Below are 15,199 nucleotides of genomic sequence, written 5' to 3' on the forward strand. Positions count from 1 at the left end.
CATGCTAAGAACAAAATGCTTTGAAGAAGAAATAGATAACATCCCAACTGAATAATAAGCCAATCAACTAAGACCAGTTTGTGTTGTTTTCCTCACGCACAGTGTTTTTGTGGGCCACTTTACATAAAGGCTTAGGTTCCTCCGTACCCTTCATTTTGCAAATCTTTTACTTTTTACTGCACACTGTCAAAATGACATCTATTTTATTAACTAAAAAGAAAATAAAGATGTTTCTCTAATTTCAAGATTCATTAGGAAAAAGAGTAAGTAAAATTTCTAAACCTGATGATTCCTAGAGCTTCCTACTGTATGCATGCTAAAATTACATTTTGTGTCTGAAACAGAAAAAGATAATGCTTGCAAATGTGCATTTTTATCCAATAGATAAGTAAAATGTTTAAGCACTCATCAGGATATTTTATCTGCAGGACATCAAACATCTTGGTATTTGGAAACATCCAGATGTTTAATGTCATCAAGATAAATGTTTTCAAATAGTTGGATGATGGCCTGAATTTGTCACTTTTCATCTAGACATTTATGTGATATGCAGACATAGTCACAGTGTGCTTTGTTATTCATTGATGAGTTCAGGAAGGAAAAAGAGAGCAACATATAAACTGTATTCTGTTATCTACAAAAAGATCATAATGTTCTTACCGCTCTGTATATGACTGAAAACTGAGTAAAAATGTGAATCACTTAACTTGCAATTTTGTTGATTTTTTGTCTATCAAAAAACAATTTATCTTACCATTTAAATTTATGTTCCACAACTGACAACTCTAATATTAAGGAAAATATATCTTTTCCCTAGCAAACTTAAGTAGATGTGACTCAGAAAATCATAGAATACAGCTTTCCAAAGCTTATGTTGGTATGTGTGTAAAGAGTGAAAGATTTATCTTAATATTTAAAATATTGAGTAGAAGAAAAGAAAACCTGATTTACTCGTGTTTATTTGACTAAATCATTATAAAATTTATTTGTGAATTTTGTTCCAAAATTTACTTGTGTATGTTTCTTCCAGGGCTCTATATGTTTCACCCTGTATACATTAGAGAGATCAAGGGAAAATGATCAGACCTTCCCTTTCCCTTTTTTTTCCCCCTCCTCCTGACTTGAAAAACAAACTGCTTGAGAAAATTTTCCTCAAATAGAACTAATTGCTTTACGTGGACCTTCAACGTTGACATTGATGAGAGCTCCTTTCCAGTTAGAGGGGAGCTGGAAGAGCTGCAATGTTAAATAACATTCACATCTCTGCTGCTTTCTAAATATATTCAATACTGTTTTTTGAATGGAAAACATTTAAAAATGGTAGAGAGAAACATCATTTGTGAAAAGTTGATCAAGAAGATCTTACCCAAGCAGTATTTAAAATCTTGAAACAATACTTTCAAAGAAAACTTTCACGTGCTCATGTTACCAGATAGAGTGAAAATCAGATTGTAGAAAGCAAGTTGTCAGTTTGGGTAAGAAGAGAAGCTGTTCGTGTCTCTTCTGCCCTGAATACTAGCTCAATACTCCTGTGATGTGATTTATGTGTGATATTTTTGTGATTATTGCATATGTAGTATGATATACTTCAATATATTTACTTATAACCTCTTTCTTAAATCATCAATCTGCTTTTCTACCCTTCTTCTTCGCTCCTTCCCAAGCTCTCTTTGTACAGACTCCAGCGAACTGCACACAAAACTCGGGGTAATCTTTTCACTCCTTATTCTATTTTCTGCATCTGACAGTTGTGTTTGAAAAACTCTTCCGCGTCACTTAACCTTTCTGAGCCTCAGCTTCTTCCTCTGTAACAAAACATGGATAATAATACATACTCTTTCTACCTCTCAGGACGGTTATCAGAATTAAAATAAAATAATGTGAAAGTGCTTTGGAATTGAAACTGTAACACATTATTATTGTTTATGACACTCCATTTTTTTCTTTTTCTTTTAACTGTTCCTTTTCCACTGTCACTGACTGTTTTCTTCCTCTAAAAAGTTCAGACTTTGCCCATTTTCTCTTTTCTTAATATATTTATTTCTTTACTGAACTCATTCATTCATTTATCCATACATACATTAATTCCTTTTAAGAATATTTAACGGACAACTTCTATGTGGCAAGGGGTAGCCAGGCTTACAATAAGCACTATTGCACTTGTGTATAAAATGGCTCTAAAATCTCTTTCTCTACTTTTCATTTCTCAGAAGGTATTTCATCCTCTGTTTATGCTCATGCATGTAACAAGCATTTAGTGAGTTTCTAGTGAATGCCAGGTACCAAAATGTATTCTGCAGGGTACAAAGATGAATGAGGCATTTCTTGAACTTAAAAACTTCACAGACTGGAGCCGGAGGCAGACCTTCAAACAAAAAAGTTTGTTTTATCAAGTTTAGAATACATTTAGAGAGATATGCACAAAATAAGGAGCACCTCATCAGGTTGCCCTAAGACTGATTGCCTCTCAAGTTTGCTGTTATTGGAAATGGTACAATAGTTCTCTTCTCACTAAAGTTCAAAAATGATATCCCAGATTCAGATATCTAATTCCAATTTTGCTTTTCATTAAAGTCACCAGTGTTGCCCTATACAAGAGGATGAAACTCCTCCTGACTGGCTGAGAACTTCAACAAATGATTTTATGTACTATGTGCCTAGCTTTACTTTCCAGTGTTCCCTATTGAACTGTTTCTCCTAGTATCTAGTACAGGGTGGATTACGTAGTGGTTAATTTGGAAAGTCCTTGGTGAATATATTATGTAAATATATGCTGAAGAATTAAAGGAATGAAATAAACTTGACAGTACAGTGATAATTTATTCTCTCCACATTATCTGATTACAATAATATTTTAAGTGAAAATAGTGAAATGAAATTGTAGTGTCTCAATTATATCAATAATAGGTGTTGGTAAAGGTAAACTAAATTGGGAAATTTGAAGGAAATTATTTGTCTAATTTTTTCGTATATACTACATTGTTTTGTAAGTCCCTTAATTTATGCATTTCACAATGGAGAATATAAAATAGCTTTAGTATTAAGCACCCAATGTATCTCTAATACTTATTTCATGTCATAAAAATAGTAACTGCCTCAATAGCTTATAGAAAAGAAAAATGTGTCAAATTTATAAAACAAATTTGTGTAATATCCTTAGATTACAGTTGCTAATTATTTCATTCTTTCCAAGGCTTATCACAGTTATAAGTAATCATCATTATTTTACTTAATTCTGTTTTATTTCTCTCTCTTTTTTTTTTTTTTGGATTATAGCAGTGAGTAGAAAATATGAACAAAAGACTACATATTCCACATCCCTGTGCATGAAATTTATGTGTGCTTATTATAAGCACAATTTAATTGAATCCTTCATTAACTACTGTTACAAATTCTAAAGGTAGTATGGTGTCCAATTTCTAATTTGATAGGGATGATAAATTCTTAGCCTTATTTAATATCTTTCCTATGAAAAACTCAAGGTGGTTCCACCTTTTCAAAATTCTCATCCATTTCCTCTAAGAATGTAAGATCCCAAATCATATTTAATTTGGATTTTAGTATTCAAGTCTGATTTTAAAGGCTCTCGGTAAATTAAGCACAGGCTACCTCTAACTGGCAACCCACTCCAGTACTCTTGCCTGGAAAATACCATGGACAGAGAAGCCGGGTAGCCTACAGTCCATGGGATCCCAAAGAGTCAGACACGACTGAGCGACTTCACTTTCACCTCTAACTAGCATTTCTACTCCACAAATATTGCCCTTCACTGGAAATTTTAAAACATGTATTTATTTATTGTAAAAGCATATGTTTCATAATATAAGAAGTCTTTTCTTCTGGTAAACACCAACATCAGTGTTTGGAGTTGAATTTTCCCTCTTTTTGTTAGAGCAGTGTCAAGTTTAAGAGACTTTTTTCCTGATTTTATTCCCTTTTCTTTCTGCTTGGAACCAAACTACCAGTTATGAAAAGAATGTGCATATCTCTACTGTTAGTTTGGAATTGATAAGGAGAATCTGTTACCATTTTTACTGACCTCACAGCTTCATTTTTTCAGGGGAGGTGATAACATATGTCCTTGTTTGCACTTTCCTAGGAGGTGTAGATGATACAGTTTTGTCTGCTTTTTGACAACTGAAGGAAGGCACTTTCAACTATGCCATGACCTCGGTGCCTCTCTCACACACTGCACCAAGTCATCCTCTCATTCCTTTGAAATGTCTACTTTGAAAAGACCCATATGCTTTGATGTTTCCGAACCTGTTATAATGTATCTTCTAGTTAGATTGTAAACCCCCAAAGGACAGAGAATGTATCTTTACAGTACATTGTAGTCCCAATAATAGCCATGGTAGATGCTTCGTTTATATTTGTGCATTTGATTTGACTTGATTCTTGTTAAAATTTTAATTTCTTTATTTGTTGTTGTCGCTCAGTCTCTTGTGACACTTTGTTGAGTCCAACTCTTTGCGATCTCACGGGCTGCCGCATGCCAAGCTCCTCTGTCCTTCACTGTCTCCTAGAGTTTGCTCAATTTCATGTCCATTGAGTTGGTGATGCTATCTAACCACTTAATTTGCTGCCACGCTCTTCTCCTTTTGCCTTCAATCTTTCCCAGCCTCAGAGTCTTTTCCAGTTTTATTATACCTAGTTGTTATATTTTTCCTGCTGTGGGGTTTATTTGATTTATTTTTCTTAGAAAACATAAATGTTAGAAAAGTTATTCTGTTTTTTCTTTGCTATTGATTTTTCCCTTGTTTTGGCATAAATTGTTGAATTCTTTATAATCCAATAAATATGACACTAATTAGAGTCCGTCTGGTGTAGCAGCTTAGAGCGGGGGCTTGAGAGCCAGGCTGCCCAGCTGGAAATCTGGCTCCCTTAGTCTCTTTGTACTTCATGGTCTTGATCTTTTAAGAAGGAAAATTACAGTATCTACCTTCTAGTGTTATTTTAAGAATAAATAAATTAATAATATATGTAAGGCACTTAGATATATGTCTAGCACATAGTTCAGTTCAATTCAGTTCAATAGTGAGCATCTCTTACATTGCAGATGTTACCATCCTTGTGTAACAAAATCACACTTTGATAATTAAATTGAGTTACAGTTGAGTTATAGTACACCCTTATGATGGTATGAATCTTATCTAGGAATAAAAGCATTGAGAATTAGGAGTTCATCTGGGGCCTTTCAGGCTCTGTCCACATGTCTTTTGTAAATGAGTAAAACAGATGCCCTTACAAATTATGAATTTTTAAAGGAGAAAATGTTTTATTTCATTATTTTTACTTTGCAGAAAAAAGTACACAGTTTGTAACTGTATCATATGTTTTCAAAATGTTTTCTTATCAATTCTGATGATTTTTATACCATTGAGAGGGATTTTCTTTCAACTAATTTTAGTAGGTAGAAATCTGCATTTTGGGTTTTCCATAAATCAGATATTTAAAGAACAGAGGATATGTTTAATATCTTTGTTTTCTCCTCTTGAACATCCGAGGTAAAATCTGGGCCAAATTTTTGTTTTGTATGATTGCTCATGTTTATGTGAAAAAGGAAAGAGAGAAGCACTGTTGATGTTGCTAAATTGGAGCCTTTAAGCACTTGAAAATTATGGGATTAGATAACTAAGATTAAAAACCTTTGTTTTCGGAAGAAGATAGGAGGAATGGCGGCAGTAATACCCATTCAGGAGAACGCTGCACAGCCTGCTCAGGCTAGCAAGTGACGAGGTGACTGAGCTCTCCGGGCATAGAGTGTGGTGCTTCTAGGAAAGGAGTTTGTGTACTTCACCCAGAGGCTACGTTTTCTTCCTGCTCATTTCACTAGAGACAACAAGGAAATACAAAGCCCAGCGCTTTCTGAACCTTTAATGGACCCCTCAGAAAACAGCTGCCTTCATAGCATTAATAGCAATTAGTTCCATAAGGAAGTGTTATTTATTTTTTTGTTGGGGGGGGGTGGGTAGGGTGCGGGGAGGGACTGGCAGGATGGTGGGGAGGCTATAAAGTGACTTACCAGCTCCTCTTATTAGAAGGCCCTCAGAAAGTGTTTTCAAAACCTCATGAAAAGTAAATAAAAGATTCTGCCAATACTAGCTTCAAGTATAGTTTGATTCACTTGCTGTCATCCTGAAAAAAGGAGCAGTCCATAGGTTAATTTGCCTTATTCTGGCCTAAGCCAGAGCTTGAAAAGGCTAGGTATGTAAGAAATAGTGTGCATGAATCCATGACAATGCAGATATTCAGGAATTTTTCAAAAGGGCCCATTTTTCCTCCATTATTTTAGGTGTTGAGAAAAACCTAGAAAAATATTTTAAATTGAGCAGTACATGAGTCAAGTGCCCAATAGTCATACTTATCTGCGCTTGAAAAGAAATGGCATCAGTATGTTTAATTTGCTTTTTTTCTTATTAAAATGTTATTTATATGCTACTTTGCTAATGGAAGTGGAACACTAGGGCATTTTAATAACCCGCCCTTTTTAACAAGCATGTTTCATCTTTCAAACAATAAAACAGCTCCTTCAGAAGCCACTGATGGCACTTAGAAATTCAGCAAACTTTGCTTTGAATAATTGTCACTTTTTGTGGCTTTTAACTTTCAGAATTCCTTTTCTTCCTTACCAAAAGTAAACAGGAGAGGGATGGAATGGAATACCAAGTTGAGAATATGTCATAATTGATCAGATTTTCCCTATTGTATACGTTTTTATAAACAGAAATGTTTACAATATAGTTTCAAATTACAGATTAAGGAATATTGTACTTTAATGCCAGCTAGGAGAACTTTTTGACTGATGGCAGAAATGTTAGAGGAAGGGCCTCACTGGTGATTAATATGACTAGGGATGGATAGATAGAATTGAAAAATAAAGTAGCAGGCATACATCACAATATAGCTACTAGCACTGATGTTTTCCTTACTTATATTTGCAAATGTTGTGGAAGGGACTTACTGTTTTTGTTTAGTGTCTAAGTCTTGTCTGACTCTTTTGCAACCCCACGGAGCTCCTCTGTCCATGGGATTTTCCAGGCAAGAATGCTGGAGTGAGTTGCCCTTTCCTTTTCTAGTGGGTCTTCTCAACCCAGAGATGGAACCCATATCTGCATTGCAGGCAGATTCTTTTCCACTGAGCCACCAGGAAGACTGCTAGAAGGGACTTAAGAGATAACATCCTCTAGACTCCTAATTTCACAAGTTTATTTGTTTAGCTAATAGTTTCTGATGGTCTGCTGTTCCAGACACTGAGTGTGTTCTCAGGATAAAGTGGAGAACAGGCACATGCAAACTTGGCATCCAGGAATGCAGTTTAACCAGGCAAGACTCACATTCATAATAAATTGTGCTGGGAGAAGTTTAGAGTCCTCAGGAAGCAGAGAGAGAACAATCTGAAGGTTCAGAGAAGCCTCCTGGAGGAAGTGGGTTGTAAATTGAAGGCTGAGTGATGTGTAGGAGTTTCCATGTGGAATGGGGGTGGAAGGGAGAGAGCCAGGGGGAGATTATGCAACTTGCTCAACACCACATTGTTAGATTAAGTCGTCATTTTACAGTCATTTTTAAAAGCTATATTAAAAAAATACCATGTCTTTAGAAAGTTGTCATCCTACTTATTTCATGCATGTTCTTTCTCATTATACATGAAAGTCTGAATATTTCACTTTTATGTCCAAAATTTAACTTTTTATTTTATGATTTCTATTATTTATTCTCTCATTATTTTTCATTCAATGAATAACTTTTTAATACCCAAATATGTTATAGGGACTGTCCAGGCACTAAGAATACAAATATGAGTAAAAGGGAGTCTTGGCCTTTCAGGGATTCACATAGGCTAATGAGAGAAACAGGCATGTAAATAATACATGCACTGTAGCATAATGTGCTAATCTGAAGTGATATTTGGTTTGGATTGTAGGGCTTGAGTAGGAGTTTCTCCTGCTCAAGCCTGAAAAGATGATGCTATGAAAGCTCTGCACTCAATATGTCAGCAAATTTGGAAAACTCAGCAATGGCCTCAGGACTGGAAAAGGTCAGCTTTCATTTCAATCCCAAAGAAAGACAACACCAAAGAATGTTCAAACTACCGCACAATTCCACTCATCTCATATGCTAGCAAAGCAGTGCTCAAAATTCTCCAAGATAGGCTTCAACATGTAACCAAGAACTTGCAGATGTTCAAGCTGGATTTAGAAAAGGCAGAGGAACCAAATCAAATTGCCAACATCTGTTAGATTATAGAAAAAGCAAGAGAATTCCAGAAAAATTTCTACTTCTGCTTCATTGACTATTGACTTCTACTTCATTGTGTGCTTCATTGAGTATACTAAAGCCTTTGACTCTGTGAATCAAAACAAATGGTGGAAAATTCTTCAAGAGATGGAATACCAGACTACCTTATCTGCCTCCTGAGAAACCTGTATGCAGGTCAAGAAGCACAGGTTAGAATCGGACATGGAACAACAGACTGGTTCCAAATTGGGAAAGGAGTATGTCAAGGCTGTATATTGTCACCCTGCTTATTTAACTTATATGCAGAGTACATCATGTGAAATGCCAGGCTGGATGAAGCACAAACTGGAATCAAGATTGCTGGGAGAAATATCAATAACCTCAGATATGCAGATGACACCATCCTTATGGCAGAAAGCGAAGAGGAACTAAAGAGCCTCTTGATGAAAGTGAAAGAGGAGAGTGAAAAAGCTGCCTTAAAACTCAGCATTCAAAAAACAAAGATCATGGCACCTGGTCCCATCATTTCATGGCAAATAGATGGGCAGACAATGGAAAGAGTGACAGACTTTATTTTCGGGGGCTCCAAAATCACTGCACATGATAACTGCAGCCATGAAATTAAAAGATGCTTGCTCCTTGGAAGAAAAGCCATGACAAACCTAGACAGTGTATTAGAAAGTAGAGAGATTACTTTACCAACAGAGGTCCTTTTAGTCAGAGCTATGTTTTTTCCAGTAGTCATGTATGAATGTGAACTTTGGACCATAAAGAAGGTTGATTGTCGAAGAATTGATGCTTTTTGAACTGTGGTGTTGGAGGAGACTCTTGAGAGTTCCTTAGACAGCAAGGATATCAAACTAGTCAATCTTAAAGGAAATAAACCCTGAATATTCATTGGAAGGACTGATGGTGAAGCTGGAGCTCTAATACTTTGGCCACCTGATGCAAAGAGCTGACTCATTAGAAAAGACCCTGATGCTGGGAAAGATTGAACGCAGGAGAAGGGGACAACAGAGGACGAGGTGGTTAGATAGCATCACCGACTCAATGGACATGAGTTTGAGCAAGCTCCAGGAGATGGTGAAGGACAGGATAGCCTGGTGTGCTTCAGTCCATGGGGTTACAAAGAGTTGGACACGACTTAGTGACTGAACAACAACAAGGATTTTCTCTGTTAGAGGGAATATCATACACAAGGTGCAAGCTGATAAACGGCCTCAGGTGACCAGACAGCAGTGAGAAATTCTGTTTAGCTGGAGCACATGCTGCATGTTAAGATAAGGTGGGAAGTGGATAGCGGTAAGATTGGAGGAAATTTGTCTACAAATTTAGGTGAAATTAGGAGACTTACATGCTAACCCAGGGGTTGTGAATTTTGTCCTATACACACCCAACTGATAAATGAGGAGGCTCAAATATTGGAGAGATCTTTATGTTAATGTAGCAATTCTGGTAGGTGCTGGATCTTCCTTCTCTCTACTTGGGTTTGAACCATTTATAATATTCTTCAAATAGTTGGGAAACCATGAAGTCACCCTTGAGGTGCTTCATATCAGAAGACAAATGTGTTTCCTGCTATTAGATGCCTGAAGTAGGTAAGTTACTCACCAGTCACAGGTGTGATCCAACAATGCAGGTTCCCTGTTGGGAAGCTGAAGCAGGAAGATTTTTAGTTTAAAGGAAGGGAGGCACCCTCAACTGGGCAGCTGTCAAGCTATACTCTTGGCAAGGGTGTGCTGTTGTTGTTCAGTCGCCCAGTCGCTCTTTGCGGCCCCATGGATTGGAGTGTGCCACGCCTCCCTGTTCCTCACCATCTCCTGGAGTTTGCCCAAGTTCAGGTTCGTTGCATTGGTGATGCCACACAAGCCTAATTTCTTCTTTCATATCTGCTAATTATAATTACCGATTGCAGCTTTTTAAAGATAGGTGAGATACAGAGTGACACCACAAGTATTATACCAATATTTGTTTCCCCACATGAAAAGAAGCATCAGGAGTGTGAAATAAACATGCTTCTCCAAGGTGGCAGTGATAGTGATAAAGATGGCTTTGGATTAAGACAGAATAGTATTGATGAAACCAGTTAAAAGACTGTCAATTTGCATGGTTACTGCTTAAGGCTTAAGTTAAGTCAAAGGACATAGCACTACTGAAGAACATCCAGAATCCAGACGTATTTTTTACATAGACATTAATGATTTGGTCATCTGTTTGATAAAGAGGTGGAATATGGAGAATCTAGCATGGGATCTAACTGGATATAATCAGATATGTCCATATAATGCCTGAAGAACTCATGAATGCAGCAGGTAGAACAAATAGATCCGAGGGAAATGGTGATGTGTTTCATTTGGATTTGCTAATCCATTCAACAGCTGGAAATAGGACTAGAACTAAGACGTTTCAGATTGAAAAGAGACAGTAGGTATCATTATATATCATTTGTCTTTTCACTTTCATAACCTAGTGTCTAAAATAGTGGTTATTCATTGGTTGGATTAATGAATAAAGACTATTATAACTTATAGCTTAGATGACAGTTTCTTAAAAGTATGAATAAAGAGGACATGTGGCATTTCTTCTGGAAATCAAGAAGAATCTGTCATATTATGAACAGGAAAAAGTGTCAGCCTTTCTTATGCTTATCTTTAGATGGTAAATATTTTAGGAGGACATGGGCATCAAGACAGTTTTAGTCTGTGATTCTGCACCTCCCCCAGTTTTACTAATGCATGTAGTTCCTGATACTACCTTTCCATTATCCTGAGAAATAAAACATTGATATATCCTTTGTATTGTTGGCCCAGTGATGAGAATAAATCCCTTTTCAGTCCCTGTACATTGTCTTGCTTTTAACCCTGTTTTAGAAAAGTAGCATTCTCAGAAAACCAATAGTAAAACTGTACATACTTTCTTAAAGATTGCCCTAATTATCAGATTTTTTTTTCTCACTGAAAAATTTATTATCTTTTTATGATAGAATATACTGTGAAGAGTGAGGATAAAGTGGTAGAATTTAAAGCACGTACTGGCATTTCTGCATAATAACCATCCAAAATAATGGTGTCTTTGCATAGTTTTTCTTTGGAATTACTGTAAAGGGGTGGAGGTGATGAGGAAGGAGGTCAAACTGATAACAGTGTTGAAAGTGATTTGGAATCAACATCACATCACTTACAACTGCCTTGGACATCCATTGGAAGCATAACAAGATATTTCTGTAATTATTTTACTTCCCTCTAATAACTGCATAGGAATAGGTTTGTTTCCCCAGTGAACAGCTCTGTTCAGAGCCTTCCCTTATCTTTATTTTCCAGGTTTCACTAGTGGTTGATATCATATGCATTCTTACAGGGAGACGGTGGATAAATCAGTACTTTTCCATCAAATCAAAGATTACACACAAGAAGTAGAGCAGCGGCATGTAACAAGTTTTGCTGGGAAAAGAAGGGAGAAAATGGAAAAATAACAAAATTGTTTCAGAGAACAGAAATCTTCAAATGTAGGAAAATGGTATTCAGCATATAGTGACTGTAATACATGTCAAGAGCTTTATTGATATAGCCTATTATATTTGCCTTTTAAATACTAGTTAGTTCATGGTACACTACAAGTTTATTCTTAAACCTGATATTCTTGTGAAGTGTTAAAATATAGTAAGCTGCTATGATGTAAAATCAAGATACAAAATTTAGTCAAATTAAAAATTTAGGAATGATGTAGATTTTACGCTAATTATCTTAGTAATATATATTTCATATTACAGATTATTGTTAATTACTTTGCATTTGTGTTCTTGGCTGAAAGCACAAAATAAAAATAACAATATACCTATTTTAGACAGATAAATTCAGAGAAGGCAATGGCACCCCATTCCAGTACTCTTGCCTGGAGAGTCCCATGGACGGAGGAGCCTGGTGGGCTGCACTCCAAGGGATCGCTAAGAGTTGGACACGACTGAGCAACTTCACTTTCACTTTTCACTTTCACGCATTGGAGAAGGAAATGGCAACCCACTCCAGTGTTCTTGCCTGGAGAATCCCAGGAACGGGGGAGCCTGGTGGGCTGCCGTCTATGGGGTCGCACAGAGTCAGACCTAAGCGAAGCAACTTAGCAGCAGCAGCAGCAGACAGATAAATTAGATATTGACCTACATGCATATAAGTTGTAATTTTATGAATTAGGAAATTACATTGAATCATATTTAATATGTGCTAAGTCACTTCAATTGTGTCCAACTCTTTGCAGCCCAGTGGACTGTAGCCAGCCAGGCTCCTCTCTCCATGGGTTTCTCCAGGCAAGAATACTGGAGTGAGAGTGGGCAGGAATACTGGAGTGGGTTCCAGGCAATCTTCCTGACCCAGGGATTGAACCCGTGTCTCCTGTGTCTCGTGAAATGCAGGTGGATTCTTTACCAAATAGCTGCTGGGAAGCATATTTAATATATAGCCCCCAAATATGGAAGCTACCTAATGTAAATATAATATGTTCATATAATTTATTAGATTTCCCCAACATGCTGGCATTGCTGGAGGAGAAAGCCAGCTCTTAATTGAACATGTATTCAGAGGTCTCACTCAAGCTTTGTATGTTCCAATGCTATCTCATGCCCACCTTGTTTCCATTCTAACCATTCTTATAGTATTTTGTGATTATGAAGCTCTTTAAAATGTTTTCAAGGGACTTTCAATTACACAACCACTTTTTCCATACAAGTGCATGAAAGAGTACCAAGCATATTGTATTCAGCGAACATCCAGTGATTTTCCAAGTCCTCTGAAAAGTATAGTGATGATTCACTTGGTTTAATATGGCCCAGTGTTTTCCCTGTATTTGAACACCGATGCCAAATGAGCTACTAGATCATCAGTATCATTGCATTACTCTCATGCTTTAGAAGCTAAAGTTATTCTCCCCTGATGGTGGGATTGAAACCAAATGCTTCTATTTAATTCTGACACCCTTCTAATCTGCCCTCCTACATACTTGTGGGACTTTACTTCCTATGCTTTCATTCTCGGTTTATTAGATTCTGTGTTAAGTTCTCCTGAGTTCACAAAAAATGAATGCATTGACTCTGTCTACAGGAGCTTGCCGTCTAAAGGAGAGGGAAAATGCACATAAAAATGCCATTAGGTAGACTCAAGGAGAAATAGATACACTGTTAGCATAACACACAGGATGGAGAGATGACTTGCAGCTGTAATCATCAAAGAAGGTTTTACGGAGGCAGGGGTATTTGTAATAGAGATGGGAAGTGGGTTGGAATTAAGAGACTAGAGACAAGGGAAAAGCACATTTTGTCAGAGTGAACAGGGATGGATAATACAAGGGGTAATTCCTTGGCTAATTCCATCAGGCATCCAACAGGAAAAAGTCATATAATATATATCATTGAAATATACCATTGCTAATTCACAAAATGTTTTAGTGTAAGACTAAAGTATTTGAATTTTATTCTAAAGTTGGTGGGTACCTGAAATCTAAAGGGCCATGTCGATGAAATACGTTCCCCTCACCACAGAGTAAAACATATAGTTAATTGGCTCCTGGTCTTCTCCTGTTTCAATCCATACACTTTATGTATTCTAATTATGTTGACAGTAGGACTGCAGGATAATTTATTCATATTTTAATCCAAAGTACCCAGCAGTCTCAAGGGGTCACTGAATGAATGGATAAATGGATGAATGAAGAGATGGATAAATGTTGGGATGAACAGAATGAAATGATTGCTTTATTCTAAATGCCCCTACAGAAAATTCAAGGTAAAGACAAGAACATTTGAAAGTGATGTTTATGTTAAGTGTCACATGAAGACCGGCAGTCCTCCTTCTGTTGAGGCAATGGTTAGATGCTGGCCACTGTCACTTGCATAGAAACTAGTAACCTTCTCACTGGTCACCCTGCATTTACTCTTTCTTCCTTGTAATCCTATCAGAATCAGCTTTATAAACAGAAATTACATCATTTCGTCCCCCTGTTCCAAACCCTCCAGTGGTTTCCTACTTTATTTAGAATGAAATACATAAAACAAATCAATTCTACTTTGTCCTACTTTATTTAGAATAAAATCCTTCCCAGCTTCTGAAGCCCTCCTCGATCAGCCTCTGCCTGTCTCTTGGCCTCCTGTCTTCTCGCTTGCTTCCTTCTACCCACATAAAGTCTCCCTTCAGCTCTCCAAATGCATCAACTTCCGCTCATTCTAACTCCTCTGTAATGGTTCCCTCTGCCTGGAGTGATCTGCCTCAAGGTCCTCACCTGCAATTCCTGTCTTATCCTTTATGTATTAGCTCAGATGTCATCTCATCAAGAATCGTCTGTGCCCCTGCATCCCCACCATGATCTACAGTACCTCTTCTACTTCTCAGTCCCCTCCCCACATAACACTCTCATTCATGTCATTCTCTTCATAGCCATTTTCACCATCATTTGGTTCACTTATTTACTTTTATTTATTTTATATTCTGCCAACTGAAATGTACATCATACAAGGACAGGTCCCTTATCTGTGCTTTACTACAGTGCCTACAGCTGGATTTACTACACAGTAGATAATAAATAAATATTTGCTAATAGAATGAATGAATGCAAGCTACTACCTTAATTTTTCCCCATGCAGTCATTATTAAACTCCCAGAAGACTATCCTGTATGCACTGCCTTGCTGTCTTTGCCAGATCTTTTCTCCTTAACCCCTTTTATTCTGATTTTCGCCTTCATCATTTATCTACAAAAGTCCTCTTTTTACTGCTCATTGACCTCCAGATCCTCAAATCTAGTTATCTACCTTACATTTCTCTTGTATTTGGCATTTCTTAAAATTACCACTTCTTGGCTCATGTGACAAAGAAATACCTTGATCTTCATGAAACTCTGATGATTCCTCTTCTGGCTTTAGCTCAGGTAGTGATTGCTACCACTTTAAAAATAAATGGTTCATTCTATTTTTACCCAGA

General features: G+C 36.9%; 1 protein-coding gene across 1 annotated transcript in view; it reads left to right on the forward strand.

The window, feature by feature from the left end:
- The window catches only part of DPYD (dihydropyrimidine dehydrogenase), a 930,468-nt gene that overhangs the window by 401,282 nt on the left and 513,987 nt on the right, over positions 1-15,199 (forward strand). The gene's annotated exons all lie outside the window — the stretch shown is intronic.

Source organism: Bos mutus, chromosome 3 (genome assembly GCF_027580195.1).
Source record: "Bos mutus isolate GX-2022 chromosome 3, NWIPB_WYAK_1.1, whole genome shotgun sequence".
Classification (NCBI taxonomy): Eukaryota; Metazoa; Chordata; class Mammalia; order Artiodactyla; family Bovidae; genus Bos; species Bos mutus.